Source organism: Bacillus rossius, chromosome 17 (assembly GCF_032445375.1).
Source record: "Bacillus rossius redtenbacheri isolate Brsri chromosome 17, Brsri_v3, whole genome shotgun sequence".
NCBI lineage: Eukaryota > Metazoa > Arthropoda > Insecta > Phasmatodea > Bacillidae > Bacillus > Bacillus rossius.
The window spans coordinates 37938853-37956390 of record NC_086344.1 but is presented as its reverse complement, the minus strand read 5'-3'; the positions used below and the strand labels follow the sequence as shown (position 1 = coordinate 37956390).

At 41.8% G+C, this 17538-nt stretch overlaps 1 protein-coding gene across 2 annotated transcripts in view; it reads left to right on the top strand.

Moving 5' to 3' along the window:
- The window catches only part of LOC134540714 (cyclic nucleotide-gated cation channel subunit A), a 153298-nt gene that overhangs the window by 114755 nt on the left and 21005 nt on the right, over positions 1-17538 (top strand). The window lies entirely within an intron of this gene.

Sequence of the window (17538 nt, the reverse complement as noted above, 5' to 3'; positions counted from 1 at the left end):
GTCATGGCGCCAATCGCAGCCGTGGCTGGCCAATTCCCCTCCTAGCACATGATGCATGGCTAACACCCTGCATGAGTAGAGCGTATAGGCTTTGGCCTGAGACGCACTTAATAGTCTTCCCTACCCAGACCTCTCCCGCAAACTCGTAGCTTTAAGTTAGGTTAGGGAAAAAAAATATAAGACCAGACCAGCTTTCGCCTCCTCACAATACGTTTTCCGACCGCCATTGTCTACAACCGTGCGTTTTTCTCGGTATGGATTACAACTTGACGACTAGCTTCCAAAGTAACTGCTGGGAATAGTGCGTGCACGTACATAAGCGATACGGATTCATCGAGCATGTTGTTCAGTTACGGCGGGAGATTGATGGGACTTCACCGCTCTCTGGCGAACTGACGCCAGCGCTTCTGGAAGTTTCGCGAGCAACTTTTTTGAAAGTGCCACTTTTCCACAACACCCACCCCCTCCCAACAAAATTCGTTCACTTTTCTCACGCCCTGGAATTAGTTTTTGACGTGATAACGTCTTGTAAATCGATGAACTTCGGCTGCGCGCACGAAAAATTTATCACGTTCCGCCTGAGCCGAGCGTGCAAGAACCGGTCAACCAACGTGCAAGAAAATCTTATATAATATAAAACAGGTTAATGCGGGCTTTTTAACTAACTGTTCGTGATTATGTTTAAACAAATTATTAAAATTAAATTTTGCAAAAACTGTAAATAATATTTGAAAATTAAAAAAGTATGTAATTTTTCATCAATGTTTTCTTATGACGGTATCACGTAAAATTATCGTCCGTAGACCGACTTTACAGAACCCCCCCCCCCCCCCTCTTTTTTTTTAATGATGGATTCCCCGTGATTCTCGAAGGGCTGGCTATCTCGAGCTCAGCATAACACGCACGTTGCATCTCATTGAACCTTCTTATCCAACACCCCCTTCCAGTTTCCTAACAGCTCTCCTTGATAGTGCGCATAGAGGTAAGAAGTAAGGGAGTTGGTGTGTGCAGTATTTTCCATGTTAGTAATTGAAGTAAAAATTAAAAATAACTCCCCACCACTTTTTTCTCTCTCACAAATATTCCCCCGTGTCAATCTTTGGACAGTAAAACAAATTTTGTTGGTTACAATAAAGTTAATCGCTGATTTATTGCATGCGTGTTTTTAAAACATGTTCGTTGAACAATGATCATTTCATGACGGCATTGTTGAGAATTCCTTTCAGGCTACGAGGGATATTCATTAAGGTCCGGTTCGATCATTAAAAAAAATTAATTCGTGAAAAAATGTTTTAGTTAACTACAGATCTACTTCATTTTCCCACATAATCGCAATTCAGTTCCGAGCAGTCTTCGTGACGCTGCGCTGGTTTCTTCGACCCCTCCGGCACAGCAGTTCGCCTCCTGGGAATTAAACCTGTAGACAATGTCAGTCTCGAGTTCCTCGCCGTCAGCTTGGCGACGGACAGTTCGCAGCCACCCGCAGTGCGGTCAAAGGCAGTCCAGCGAACAGCAACCAGGGTCTCGGGGCATGTGTCGTTTTGCCAAAAGACGTTTTGCCTAATTTTAGGAAAAACGCCGTTAGGCAAAACGCCGTTAGGCAAATCCCCGTCAGGCAGAACTCCGTTAGTGAAAACTCCGTTAGGCAAATGGCGTTTAGGCAAATAGCCGTTAGGCAATTCGACGTTAGGCAAAACGCCTTTAGGCGAAATGACTTTAGGCAAATCGCCGTAACGAATTCATGTTTAGGCAAACCGCCTTTAGGCAAATCGCCTGTTACTCGTGTCTCGGACCGCGAGGCAGCAGGCGAGTGTAGCGGCTACCCGCAGTACAGGCGAGTGTAGCGGCTACCCGCAGGACAGGCGAGTGTAGCGGCTACCCGCAGTACAGGCGAGTGTAGCGGCTACCCGCAGTACAGGCGAGTGTAGCGGCTACCCGCAGTACAGGCGAGTGTAGCGGCTACCCGCAGTACAGGCGAGTGTAGCGGCTACCCGCAGTACAGGCGAGTGTAGCGGCTACCCGCAGGACAGGCGAGTGTAGCGGCTACCCGCAGTACAGGCGAGTGTAGCGGCTACCCGCAGTACAGGCGAGTGTAGCGGCTACCCGCAGTACAGGCGAGTGTAGCGGCTACCCGCAGTACAGGCGAGTGTAGCGGCTACCCGCAGTACAGGCGAGTGTAGCGGCTACCCGCAGTACAGGCGAGTGTAGCGGCTACCCGCAGTACAGGCGAGTGTAGCGGCTACCCGCAGTACAGGCGAGTGTAGCGGCTACCCGCAGTACAGGCGAGTGTAGCGGCTACCCGCACTCAGGGGCAGTTACCGTGGCATCCCATGTCCTGGTGACATTCGAGCATCCAAATCTTTACCGGGCGTTTCATGCCTAGAAAATTCTTTCTGAAATCCGCGTTCTAGCTCCTTTTCACTCTCCTAAAAATATAGTTTAAAAACAAAATACCTACGTACCCATCCCAACTCAGCACATTCTCAAACGCTTCTCGTAAACAGACACCGCTAGGATATCTCGAGCAGTATTGAAACTGAGTGGTTTCTCCTTGAGCTCTTCACGCCGTGTGTGTGTGTGTGTGTGTGTGTGTGTGTGTGTGGACTTGAGCGGGCGAGCCCCTGAAGGATAATGCAAGACGCCACTTTAACCCAACCATGAAGGTCATATGCTCATATGTGTAGAGCTTGCATTGTGGAAACAGTATTTTACGCAAGTAACTGTTTTACGATGTATAAGTTACTAACGTATAAGGCGTAGTAAATTATCATTCCCACAAAGGTTTTGTATGTTAAATCGCGGCGGTTGTGAGGTAAAAAAGTGCCTTCAACCACGTCAAAGAAAGCCATCTCCCGATTGTTCCTTACTCCCTGGGATTTAGAGTCTTTCATTTTGGCTTATTTATTTTTGAACTTTTTTTTGTTATTTTTAGCAAATTGATTTCAATTTTTGGTGTTACATGACGTTCATTTTAACTTCCCAATTTTTTTTAGAGGCCTTTTTCTGTTGGGAGGAAATGGCGGGTGTTTTCCAAGTTTGCGCATGAATTTTTGCAACAAAGGTGACAACAATGCTCCACTGGCAACAATAGCGCGAAGCCATGTCAGGTCCACGCCCATAAAGGAAACGTGACACTGAAGATTATTACAAATTGTCGCTAAACATTTGAAGAAAAAAATTAAATTTTTGGAAACTAATAGTTTTTCATTGTGTTTTAATTTTTGTATATCAGAGTTTTGTTCTTTTTTTATGCAAATTTTTACATTTACTTAGTCAATTTCTTTATTGGTAAGGAATTGAACTAGTATTTAAGATCTCATCTACGTTTTGGTTTATTAAATTAATTACAAAAGTGATCTGCGCTTTAACTTTATTAAATAAAAATAAGACGAGAAAACAAAAATAAATAAGGCATGTAATTCCCCATCACCTTGGAGCTGTAAAACAATCAGCTTGAAGTAATGATGTGATGATGTTCTGTAAAGTGTGTTGTCCCGAAGAACCACACAGCTATGGTTGGCGAGTGTCGGCACTTGGACGTTGTGCCACTGTTGTGTCAACTCCAGTCTCCCCCGCGAAGCAATCAGCTGTTCGCCCTCCCCGCGGCCGGCTAAACGACGACGCAGCCTGATCATTAGCACTGGAGGAGACTGGAGCACTGGAGCGAGGCAGAGCAGTGGGTAACGCATTAGTAGAGGAAGTAGGGTGGTTCTGGACCAGTTCAAGGTGTCACACACACACACACCTTTCTGCCTCGCCTCACTTCCACCATATTCCTGCAAGCAAGTCATTCTCTCATGTTTCTGCTCTCCTTTCCTCTCTTCATCACAACCTCCTGCACCCTGCTCCTTCCAACACCACCCTCCTCCCACTCAATGTCCTAACACCCCTTCAGAAGTCACTATAGCTTCCGATCCCTCCCCTTCCCAACATAGTGCCAAGGATTGCTGCTAGGTGCCGCTAGTGTCGTTGGTGGAAGGGTCTGGGTTGAAGGAGGTTATTGTTGGGTAGGGGAAGGTGACCCAGTACCACCTTGTTTCCCCTACTCACACTGGACTCACGGTACTGCGAACCTGGCAACTGCTGGGGTGATCCTTTACTATAGGCCATGGACGATTCGAACCCCATTTTTTCCCCTTGAGCCGTGTTGTTGAGTTTATAGTCTCCAATGACCTAGTTATTGATCATATCATGCCTAAGGGCATGTATTTTTCGCGATCGAATATGATCGTTCATAAAGCTACAATAAGGTAATATTTTTTGTAAATGAACATAAACATACACGTAAAATTACAGAAATTTGTAAACTTGTGGATTTACATGAAAACAAACTGTATCACTACAAAATAGTGTTCGCAGTAATACTAGATTAATATTCTTTCCCGGGCATTTATGCTTTGTTTTGTACCAGTACCTCTAATTATTAAAGTTAATTTTAAACCGTTCCATGAATACCTTTCCAACATTAACTGCGTCCATTATAAGAAGCATGAGACAACACAATAAAGTTAAGTTTTTGACTATTCTATTATATTTTCCATGGTTTAAAAAAATGGTTGAATGAAACATCAATTAAACAATATAACTATGTGCCAATTTTATTAAAAAAAATTCGGTATTATTGCCGAAAAAAAAACATATTTCCTGTATGCGAAAATAATCATAGCCATGTGTTGTACACATCGCTATGTTGTAATATCACAAACTATTCCTTGGCAACTGTTTCCAAAAGAATCTTCTGTAAAAGTACAGAAGCAAATTGTAAACACCAATTGGCGTTATGTCCACAAAAAAAAATTGGTTGTCTGTAAAGTCGGTTTACGGACGATAGTTTAACGTGACAACGTCATAACAAAACATTGACGAAATGATTGCATACTTTTATGAATAAAATTGAATCATTTTTATTGAATTATCACTATTTTGTATGGATACAAAGAAGGAGTGAAATGAAATCTACGATTTAATTGCTAAATTTAATTTTATTTGCACTAATTAATTAAAATATGTTTATTACTTTAACGAAGAGATTATTTTAACTATAACTTGTATACATGTTTGCTATTTAACTTCTTCCGATCTGCGTTATTCTGTTAAGGATAGGACGATGACAGGAAAAGGAGAAAGCGAATGGGAGTGTTTCAAAGATGATGTGAAGGAAAGTGGCTTACCCAACACCAAGATGCAGTCAAAAATAATATATTAGCGCCACGGACTCTGCAGCAATGCTAGGAGGAACGGGTTAGCAAAGAGCAATGAAAATGAGCGTAACGGGACACAGCGAAATGGGACAGTGTGCGTAACGGGACACTTTTTTCGTGCGTGCAGCTGGCGTTCATCGATTTATTAGACGTTGTCACATCAAAAAATAATGTTTTGAATCAATCAGTCTTCCCCGTTGCAGTAATCATTCGGCCAGTAAGCGTCTTTTAAGGGGCCCGCCTACCCGGGCACACACACGGTGTGCAGAGCTTCAGTAAAAACAACGCGATTTCAAAACTACTCAAGATATCCGAGTGGGGCCTATTTACGAATAGCATTTAAGAGTTTGCTGAGGGCCGAAAAGTACTTTTAATTTCGGATTAAGTTTTTAAACTGTATTTTTAGAAGCGTTAAAATGCCTAAAACGCGTGTTTCCAGAGTAATTTTTAGGCATAAAACAATCAGTACATATTCTTGAAAGCACTTAAGGGGCTTGCATAACACCTTTATCTTCATTTCTCCGCCATATAATGTTACGGTCACCGCTCAAATTTCACAGTTATCCTGTGCCGACGAGAAGACAGCGCGCCAGTCCAGAGGAGACACCGCGCTAGAAGCACCAGCGAGCGTCGCGCTTATCATCCCGCCTCGCTAGCACAGATACAGCCCTGACGAGGCGGACCCCTTAATGATGGCTGCTACGAGGCCTGCCCAGCTATTCCCGGGAAACAAGAAGTAGGGGATGTTTCACCCCCGAGGGGGCATGTCCCCTGGGACCTGGTGTCGTGACGGCGCGCTGTTAGCCGGCGGGTGGCTGGTTGCTATTACCACTCCGGAACTCCGCCCCCCACCCCCCTTCCCTGTGCTGACCGCAGCCCCGCTCGCAGTCTCTGGTCTCCACTTGGCCGTGCGGCCGAGACAAAGGAACAATGCTTGTTGCTCGCCGCACGTACATCACACCTCTGCTGGTCACGGGGGAGAAACTCTAATCACCGGGACTGAGACCTAGTTTTTTTTTGACGTGACAACGTCTGATAAATCGATGAACGCCGGCTGCACGCACGAAAAAAAAGTGTCCCGTTACGCTATGTGTCCCGTTACGCTCATTGTGCGCTTGCGCCGCATCTGTCTCTCTTCCACTCGATTGGAACAACCGTCGATTTGACTTCTTCGAGGCACATTAAAACTTGAAACACTCCCGTTCGTTTACCTTCTTTTCCTATCATCGTCCTATCCTTGACAGAATAACACAGATTGGAAGAAGTTAAATAGCAAACATGTATAAAAGTTATAGTTAAAATAATCTCTTCGTTAAAGTAATAAACATATTTGAATTAATGAGTGCAAAAAAAAAAAGTAAATTTATCAATTAAATTTTAGATTTCATTTCACTCCTTCTTTGTATCCATACAAAATATTGAGAATTCAATAAAAATGTTTCAATTTTATTCATAAAAGTATGCAATCATTTCATCAATGTTTTGCTAGGACGTTGTCACGTTAAACTATCGTCCGTAAACCGATTTTACAGACAAACAATTTTTTTGAAGTAGTTATGGGCCCGTCCGATAGATAGTAGTTTTCATAATATATATTGCTGACATAACTACATTAATTTATTAGGAGAAGTAATGTATAAGCTATATTATCAGGCAAACAAACCAGTGAAAATTTTACTCTGTTTAGGTAGCCACTAACTTTGTGGTGTGTAATACAATGAGTTTTTGCACCTCCTACTCCTTTAGTTATTACATGACGGTTTATTACAAAACAGCATTAAGTATTTTTGCATCGATTAAATTAGTTTTGCGCCGCCAATGAGATAACTTAATATAACCAAAAAAACGTATTAACTATGTATGAGAACCTCTATTCCGATCTTTTATTTGCTGGTAGTTATGGGCCCGCCCAACAGATAGCGACACATGTCGCGTGAAACATGGCTTCAGTTTCTACTGTAAGAGTCGCACTTCTGTATTTCCCTCCTTGTTCTGTGCTGATAGTTCCTACCTGGGTAGCGGAACAGTACTTGGTCATGGTGCGCTTTAATGCCGTTTCCTGGTGGATGTGTCATTTTGACAATACTCACTACGTAATATCTTTTTTTATTGTTACTGTGTTCTTGCTAGCTATCAAACAATCTTCTTGCATATTAGCCTTTGTACAACCATGTCGTGAGAGAGTATAGTGCGAGAGTTTAGAGTGACAGTGTAGATTGAGAATGCGTAGTGAATGTGCAGAGTGAGAGGGTAGAGTGAGATTGCAGAATAAGAGTGCTGCGTGTAGAGTGAAAGTGCAGAATAAGAGTATCGTGAGCATGTATTTTGATTGTGCATAGTGAGAGGGTAGAGTGAGAGTGCTGTGTGTAGAGTGTGCGGGGGAAGAGTGTATGGTGAGCATGTATATTGAATGTGCATAGTGAGAGTGTAGAGTGAGATTGCAGAGTGAGTGTGCTGTGTGTAGTGTGTGCGGAGTAAGAGTGTAAAGTGAGCATGTATATTGAATGTGCATAGTGAGAGTGTAGAGTGAGCATGTATATTGAATGTGCATAGTGAGAGTGTAGAGTGAGCATGTATATTGAATGTGCATAGTGAGAGTGTAGAGTGAGATTGCAGAGTGAGAGTGCTGTGTGTAGAGTGTGCAGAGTAAGAGTGTATAGTGAGCATGTATATTGAATGTGCATAGTGAGAGTGTAGATTGTGAGTGTAGAGTGAGAGTGCAGAGTAGGATTGTAGAGTGAGAATGTAGAGTGTGTGTGAGCGGCCTCTTGAGTTGGGACTCAGCCTCAAGGTGTTCATTCTGCCAAGGAGAACGCAGAGGTTACGCCAAGGAGGAAGAATTAAGGGAAGTCATTTCAGCCGAGAACTCTAAAGTTCACACCAGCGAGCATACAAAATTAGAAAGTTTTTTTTTCTTCTGTGTGCCGTAAAGAATGTAAATTTACATCACGGAGAGTGAAGAGGTGGTTACTTTACCGAAGCTTGCCAACTTTGGTGGTCGTTAGGTTTCATTTACACAGGAAAAGAAAGGTAGGGGGAGAAATGTCTGAAAGTTAGAAAGTCTGCTGTAAATGGGGCGTTTATCGAGGAGGAATAAAGTGTGAGGCGAACAGCGTGTATGTAGTACATTGGCACACGAGTGGAAGGAGACATTGCAACATGAAAGTGTAACACTAATATATTTCTTGGCGATTTTCCTACACAAGTAATGGACGTTATTGACCTGAACATCGTATAGAAATGTTACTATACAAAACGATAAATCTAATTTCGGACTTGTCTTCTCTTCTCGTTATTCGCCTGCCATTTATTATTTTTTAAATGGTCTTTGAATTCTAAAAAACAACTGTTTACCCCCAAAATCTGTATTGCTTCAAGTTATCCATTGATATACAGGATAAACTTCGGCTGCAGTTACATCACCACAAAATAAGTTGGAAAACAACTACATGACCTGTGGTGTGAAGTACTTCTCAAGGCAAGTTTGAACGGAACAACCTTTCTTAATTATGAGTAGAGACCGAAAAAATTCGCGGAATCCTTTCGAGACAGGCTGGAATCCAAACTCGTTTAGCTTAATGCTGCGTCAGTGATCGGACCGCAATTTACCTGAAGGACTCTGAGCCAATGGCAAACACTCAACAAAAGAAGTATCGAATATCATAAGAATCGCAGTGAACAGGTGTCCCGAGTCGGTAGCCAATGACCAGGTGATAGTTTCCCGAGTACATGGAGAATCGTGGAGCCTATCCTAGTGGTCATTGAAACCGCGAAATTTTCCAGTCCCTAATTAAGAGTAATAGAGAAAGTATTTAAGTTGGAACGCTGAGAATCTGGATTGTGTTCAATTTGAACCATGTTCGACGACCGCTGGGAAGTTTTTGAAATCGTCGTGAAATGATTTCAGCGAAACAATTGCGACGACATAAGACACTGTGTCACAAGAACAGTTTTTTTGTAAGAGAGCAGTTTAACGGATTTTAAGAATTGCCTCGCTTATATACTCAACTATATAAATAGGATGCACCAATGAGGGTAGTCACATCTGCATTAAGTTTTTTATTGAACCATCGTTTCCAGCCCCTTTGGCCCTGTCCACACGTGGATCGCTCTAACTAATGAATAGATACCTGCAAAATTCGATGGCCTTCAGGATAGACTGCACATTCCCCTGTACACTCGGGAAAATAACGCAAGTTCATTGGCTGCCGACTTGTAAGTCGTCTCAGCTGGTTTGTCTGTGATTCGATCCTTCTTTGGTTGAGGGTTTATAACTGGTTGAGATTCGTCCAGATGAACAGTAAGCCAGCAATAGCAAAATCATCTAAGAGGTATATGTGTTTGAATTCTAGCCTATCACCGAATGAATCCGCGAATTTTGCAGGTCTCTACTAATGAATAACGCGCCCAGTCTGGGTCACCTTTGTCTTTGTGGAAGGAAGAGGATGTGTAGCCATCACATTTCGCCTCATACAGTCTCAGAAGCCATCACCACTACTCACACGTAGTTCTCGACTGTTCTAGAATATTATGGGAAATTCTTTCTTACGCTTTGGCATTGTTTGTTTCTTTCTTCTTTTTCCCACTTCACATTTCACTTTCTATTTTTTTTTTCTTTCTTCGTACACTTCTTCTTTCGATAAATCTACTGAAGCATGTGCGTCATATATATCTTCCACACCCTTATAGCTATCGACGCGTAGCCACCATAGTGCATGATGGGAGACTTGGGGCTGCTGCCAAACATAAGGCACACACACGCCCAATTATATATGTTTATATATGTGTGTGTGTGTTGATGTTTCATTCAAGTTTATAATTTTTTTTAAACCATGTAAAAGATGATCCAATATCCAACAATTGGACTTTCTTTTGTTGTGTCGTGACTGTAATCGTGCGCAGTTACAATACTGGAAAGCTACTTGGGAAAAGGTTTTCAAATAACTTTTAAGGGGCCCGCCTCGTCAGGGGTGTATGTGTGTCGGCGAGGCGGGACTAGCTGGTGCTTCTAGCGCGGTGTCTCCTCTGGACTGGCGCGCAGTCTTCTCGTCGGCACAGGATAACTGTGAAATTTGAGCGGTGACCGTAACATTATATGGCAGAGAAATTAAGATAAAGGTGTTATGCAAGCCCCTTAAGTGCTTTCAAGAATCTGTACTGATTTTTTTATGCCTAAAAATTACTCTGAAAACACGCGTTTTAGGCATTTTAACGCTTCTAAAAATACAGTTTAAAAACTTAATCCGAAATTAAAAGTACTTTTTCGGTCCTCAGCGAACTCTTAAATGCTATTCGTAAATAGGCCCCACTCGGATATCTCAAGTAGTTTTGAAATCGCGTTGTTTTTCCTGAAGCTCTGCACACCGTGTGTGTGCCCGGGTGGGCGGGGGCCTTAACTACAGGAGGTGCTGGGACAACACGGGGCGCGAAAGCCCGGGTGAGAACCACCGCTAACCCAGTGTTTACCGCGAACACTTCTTTTTTCGCAGTCGCACAGTCGCGCAGTTGTGCACGGATGTTTCTGTTCCGTTTTACAAATATGAGAATCGCCGCGTGGGCTCCAGCTTCTCGCTGGTCACGTGACCCGTGTCCCCCCTCCTCCCCCTCCCTCACCGGGAACAGGGGGAATGGAGAGAGGAGAGGGGGAAGCTATGCACGACTCCCCCCGGGGGTCAGATTCAGACCGAGGGTTTAGGACTCCTTAGGGCTCCGCCTACCCGGGCACACACACACGGTGCGCAGAGCTTCAGGAAAAACAACGCGATTTCAAAACTACTCAAGATATCCGAGTGGGGCCTATTTACGAATAGCATTTAAGAGTTCGCTGAGGGCCCGAAAAGCACTTTTGATTTCGGATTAAAGTTTTTAAACTGTATTTTTTAGAAGAGTTAAAAATGGCTAAAACGCGTGTTTTCATTGTAATTTTTAGGCGTTAAACAACAGGTACAGACTCTTGAAAGCACTCAAGGGCCTTGCATTACTCCTTTATCTTCACTTCTTCGCCGTGTGATGTCACGGTCGCTGCTCGATGCACTGGGAGAAGACTGCGCGCCAGTCCAGAGGAGACACCGCGCTAGAAGCACCAGCGAGCGTCGCGCTTATCATCCCGCCTCGCCAGCACAGATACGCCCCTGACGAGGCGGGTCCCATCCAAGGTCGCGTGACCTCGTTGCCACGTGTCGCCTGCCCGCCGCACAAGCGTCATCCTTCCTCACGGCTCGGTCCCGTTACTTTATTACTACTTGCTACCGGCGACCCCAATATCGCTTATAGTTGTGAACGTTCAAAAATATAAAAAATAAATAAATAAAGCATTTTGTATTAATTTGTAGTAAAAATATGACACAAAACATAAAAAAAAAATCTGTGTATCCAATCGTTACCAAACTTAACAGGATCGCCCGATGAGCTAATCTGAAGATTGACTTGATGTAAGCTTTTGGACATACGCCAATGCTAAGCACATGTATGTCTGTTGTGGAGTTTTGTGTGGTTGTTTGTATCCTGACAACAGCAATTTTTTTTTGCTGAACTTGTGTTGTCATTTGTGTTTTTTTTTGTAGTTTTCTTCTACAGACATACATGTGCTTAGCAATGGCGTATGTCCAAAAGCTTACATCAAGTCATGCACTCCCATTGCACAAATCTTTCAAAGATAATAATCTGAAGATTGCCTGAAAATTTCACTAAAATCGGTCCAGCCGTTTTGGGAGTCCATAGGTAACATACATACACACATATACAGGTGCGCGCTGGGTCACCCATACAGAGTGCACCAGAGCTTCTGAAGTCCTCAAATGTGTAGTTTTCAGGATATATGGAGAAGAAAAATAACTTTATCTTTTTATAGACAGAACCTGAAATGCTACCGGGAAATCTGATACAAAGGTACATTTTCTACATGTGTTTACTATAAATATAATTTTTATTCAGCGAGTCAAATGGCGTACGTTATGCACTAGTGCCTCTGAACTCCTAGACTGTGTGATTTACAGACCATATATGTCGCAAACTTCATTTTTTTGATCCATGGAACAATAATCGATACCGGTAAATCTGATACCTTCGTATATGTGTTCACCATTAAGTTAAATATTTTATTTGTTTGTGCAAACTCCGTGCAGATTGTTCCATTGCCTCAGAGTTCCGCGAGCTTTTACATGGAGCTGGCCCGTTCGTGAGACTGCAGGCCTTCTTCACTATACATGTACAATGAGAAGAGGAAGAAAGAGAGAGACCAAGTTGCGAGATAAGTTCTAATATCCCCACCAAGCATAACATTATTACATACTGATACTTTTTTATATGACGCAATTCTGATTAACCATACTTTTAATAACAATATAATATTAAACCAAAAATTGCTATTTTTTTTAGAGTTAGGGGAGGGAGAAATTTTTTTCTCAACATAAGCGTAAACAATTTTTATAATCAAGTAACTTTTGGCTTTTAATACTGTAAAAACATTACTATGTAAGTTTATTTTAATATGGGTAGTTTAAGAAAAATTTCCAAATTATATAACTCATTTTTCAAAATAATAGATAATAATATACATAAGACGTTCAAAGAATTTTTCCCTGCAAAAATATAGTATGTTTGATTATATTGTGAATTGTCATCAATAGTAAGGTTAATCAAAATGTGTGGGCACAGTATCTAACAATTTGGTGCAAGGTGAGTAATTTTAAACTTTTGAAAAAAAAAATCCTTGATACTCCAAAACTAAACTTTATATATATATATTAATATTTGGACCCGTAATTAACAGGCCTGTAAACTGATCTTGGCTTGACATAGAGTTCTGGGGCAACCTGTAGGTGCCTCGCGTCTTCTTTGCCGGAAGTGTTACGCAATGGTGTGCGTCTGTGTGTGTTTCCCGTTAAAAAAAAAAAAAAAAAAAAATATATATATATATATATATATATATATATATATATATATATATACGAGGAAATCCTTGAGGTTCTCCACTGCGGCAGTTGTTATATTTTGCGTAGCGAAACATTTTTCCTTCGCTCAGCTTTCGCAAAAAAAAAATAATAATAATAATACGATGGGACGTCGGAATAAATTTGCGCGGCCGAGAGAGGTCGTGTGTTCCTGTAATCCCGGGGAAATTCTCTCTCGCTGTTTGCGGCTCTTCCCTGGGACGTCGAGATGAAAGGGAATCTGGCGACCCGCGTGCTCGAGACGACAGAAGGAGCGTGGGGAAGGAGAGTGTAAAGAGAGAGACAAAGAGTGAAAGAGAGAAAGGTGAGGGTAGAGAGAGACAAAGAGTGAGAGAGAAAGGAGACTAGAGAGAGACAAAGAGTGAGAGAGAAAGGAGACTAGAGAGAGAGACAAAGAGTGAGAGAGAAAGGAGACGGTAGAGAGAGATAAAGATTGAAAGAGAAGGAGAGGGTAGAGAGAGAAAAAGTGAAAGAAGAGAAAGAGAGAGAGACAAGCCTCTGGGATCAGGGTTGGTCCACACACACTGTATTATTTTTGTTGTTGTAAATGTAACATAAATATTCATGTAACATTTCCGGTATTTGTAAAATAGTGTTCGCAGTAATACCGGTTTCGGATTCTTACCCGGGCTTCAAGCTTTTGTGTTGTCCCAGCTCCTACAACATTTTTAAAATTATTTGTAAACCGTTCCCTGAACAGCTTTCCAGTATCAACTGCACACGAAAATAGGCATAGTTAAACCAAAAATAAAGTCCAAATATTAAATATTCGATTATCTTTTCAATTATTTTGAAGAAGAAAAAATAACGCTCGAATGAAATATCATTTATAGTACAAGATAATGCGCCAATCTTCGTAAGAAATACTCAGCATTATATCGAATAACTAGGGACCGGAAAAATTCGCGAACTAAATGACCCACAGGATAGACTCCAAGATCCTCTATGCACTCGGACAAATTACATCCGCTCATCGGCCACTGACTCGTGACAACTGTCAACTAGGATGCTTTTGATTCGATAATTCTTTCGTTGAGGATTATTCATTGGCTGTGATTCCTTCAGACAACCTGTGGTCCAATCACTGAAGCAGCGATAGGTTAAACACATTTGGATTCTAGCATGTCGCGAAATGAAACCGCGTCTCTACGAATAACGTATTTCATACATGCAAAAATAATCATAGCTGTGTGTTGTACGAAGTTACAATATTGTCCCGTGCGCGGGTGCCTTGGAAGCTGAGCGGGCCTTCTAGGCTTCTGACGTCACGCGCGCATACCTTGTGGGATTATGGTGGCCCGACCTCGCCACCACCCTTTTCCTTCTCTCTTTTTGGCAACTGGTTTCCAGAGGATTTTTTTTTTGTAAAAGTACGAAACATTTTATTCCTTTGCGGTGAAGAATCGGAATTCCGAAATACTTGAAAAAAACAAAACGGATGTCTGTACCGTGTCTGTGCCGCTTCTGTTCGTCTTGTACTGCGTCGGTTAAGGTTTCGTAACACAGTCAAATTTTTTTTCCCTCCAATTAAATTCGAGAATAAAGTTGAACGGTTTATTTTGGGGAAAAAAAAATGGCTTCTAATTTTCTCCGCCAACTTAAGTTGGACACTAAGTTCAAATATGCTTTAAATCATGTCACACTATAAACGTTTAATTTTGGTCTGAGCTATCTGAAAATTTTACATTTTTAATCTTATTCAGAAAATTTAAATAATGCAACACAGTGCTGATTGTAAATTGAGAATATAGTCAAACACTTATTTATTTTTTAAAACTCTTTCGTGCGAACATTTTCAGTTTCGCACTTCGTGTCAGTATATTATTACACAGAAAAAAACACTGATATGTTCAGAAGATACTCCAATGAGTTATGAGTAATGTAAACTGTACCGTTTTCCCATAGGCATATTTGCTATGATACCGAGCCTAGGGTTTAGATTCATTCGCCGTTTTGATTTGTTACGTATGCCCGCAAGAGAAACAAGGGGTGTTATTGCAGACAGAGGTGTGCTAAGTGTTGGATATCAACTTTTTATTCTTCAAATACACATACCCTTCATCACAAACAAATATTAACTTCAAGATATAAACAAATCAAATTTGATTCCAGAGCTTTCACTTGTTACACATCTGGAAAGTCTCTGTGAACAGGAAATACAAAAATAATATGGACAGCCTTTACTTAAGTGAAAGCGCCTTAACAAAACACTGTGCTTGGGGCTACTCAACTAGTACATAACGCCCGCGGCAATGCGTGGGGTTACACTGTCAATTAAAATTACGTGAATTTACAACAAAATACATGAAGCGACAATAAACCATACTTTGTTCTAACATCAGTTTTTTTTAAAAATTAAAAACATGTTTTGTAGATGAGATTATAAAAGCAATCTGAGAACAAATTTACTACAAAACGATTCATTTTCTTTTCCAATCTTACTTAATACTACGTTATTTTGTAACAGGTGTCTGGGTTACGCCTACGCGCAAATGATAATGAGGATTAGCCATGGGAAAAGGGTAGCATGTATCATGAGCTTTGCTCGGTTATTGGTCAGCCATAGCAGCGGTTGAAACCATCACTAGATCCCCTGTATTTAAACTAGATCAAAACTATGTTAAGCTGGGCCCGCGGTAAATCTGCATAGACACATGAGCACAGCACAGTAATGCAGGATGCAACAGGCATGCATTCATATTGCAGTAGAATACTGGATACAAATTATGATTCGGTTAAAGAGTTGGACACACTACTACTAAAAAAAAAAAAAAAAAAACACTGAACGCAATGCTTGTATGGGAGTGCGTGTGTATCAATTGTGGTATATAAACATAATTACGTAAAAAATGCACAAAACCATGTTGGCAAATGGAGTCAAAACATAACTTCACTACGTCGGTTGTGTAGCGCTCCATAATAAACCCACTCTGAAAGGACTTCATACAGTAACTACTAAAAAAAGTTATAATTTTTCCTTCTACTTGTTTCCTTATTTGCAACAATGATTGTTCATATCATTTTTTTTTTAAACAAACGTTTATGGTACTAAACCTAGAATTTTTAATTATTTTTCGTATTAAGAGAGTTATAATAATTTTCCCGTTGAAATTTTTTTTTCCATTTCTACCCCTTTGGTCTGATTGTACACAGTTAACGAACGTAAACGATATTTTCCGTATCTGTATTTCATGAGTCACTCTGAAAGTAATTTCTACAAATTTCTGCATTTATTGTGGCCATAAAAATTTACGTTTGTGTTGACTATGGTTTTTGTGCCTAGGGAACACGAAATATATAAAATAGAAAGTAAACATTTCAAGGAAGTACCACCATGCTGACGACTGCTATATTAAGTGCTTGTTCGGAAACTACCTAAAACGTGATAATAACCATAAAAAAGGTCGCACTTGTAAAGTATTCAGCTGTACAGATGTGGTGTAGGGCGTGGAACAAGCTGTACAGATGTGTAGGGCGTGGAACCAGCTGTACAGATGTGTAGCGCGAGGAACCAGCTGTACATATGTGGTGTAGCGCGTGGAACAAGCTGTACATATGTGGTGTAGCGCGTGGAACCATCTGTACAGATGTGGTGTAGCTCGTGGAACCATCTGTACAGATGTGTAGCGTGTGGAACCAGCTGCACAGATGTGGTGTAGCGCGTGGAACCAGCTGTACAGATGTGTAGCGCGTGGAACCATCTGTATAGATGTGGTGTAGCGAAAGGAACCATCTGTAAAGATGAGGTGTAGCGCGTGGAACCAGTTGTACAGATGTGGTGTGGCGCGTGGAACCATCTGTACAGATGTGGTGAAGCGCGTGGAACCATCTGTACATATGTGGTGTAGATCATGGAACCAGCTGTACATATGTGGTGTAACGCGTGGAACCAACTGTAGATATGTGATGTAGCGAAATGAACCAACTGTACAGATGTGGTGTAGTGCATGGAACCAGCTGTACACATGTGGTGTAGGGCGTGGAACCAGCTGTACAGATGTGGTGTAGCGCGTGGAACAAGCTGCACAGATGTGGCATAGCTAAGGACCGGAAAAATTCGCGGGTTCAATGACCTGAAGGATGGACTCCATAGTTCTACGTACACTCGGTCAAATGTCACCCACTCATTCGCCGCTGTCTTGTGAGACGTCCCAACGTAGCAGCCTGTGATTCGATAAAGCTTTGGTGGGGGTGTTTCTCATTGGCCCAGAGTCATCCAGGTGAGTTGTGAACCAATAACAGAGGCAGCACTGAGTTATAACGATTTGTAATTTAGCCTATCGCGAAATGAATTCGCGAATTTTTCCGGTCTCTAGGCATAGCGCGTGGAACCAGCTGTACAGGGAGGAACCAGCTGTACAGATGCGGTGCCAACTGCAGGGAGG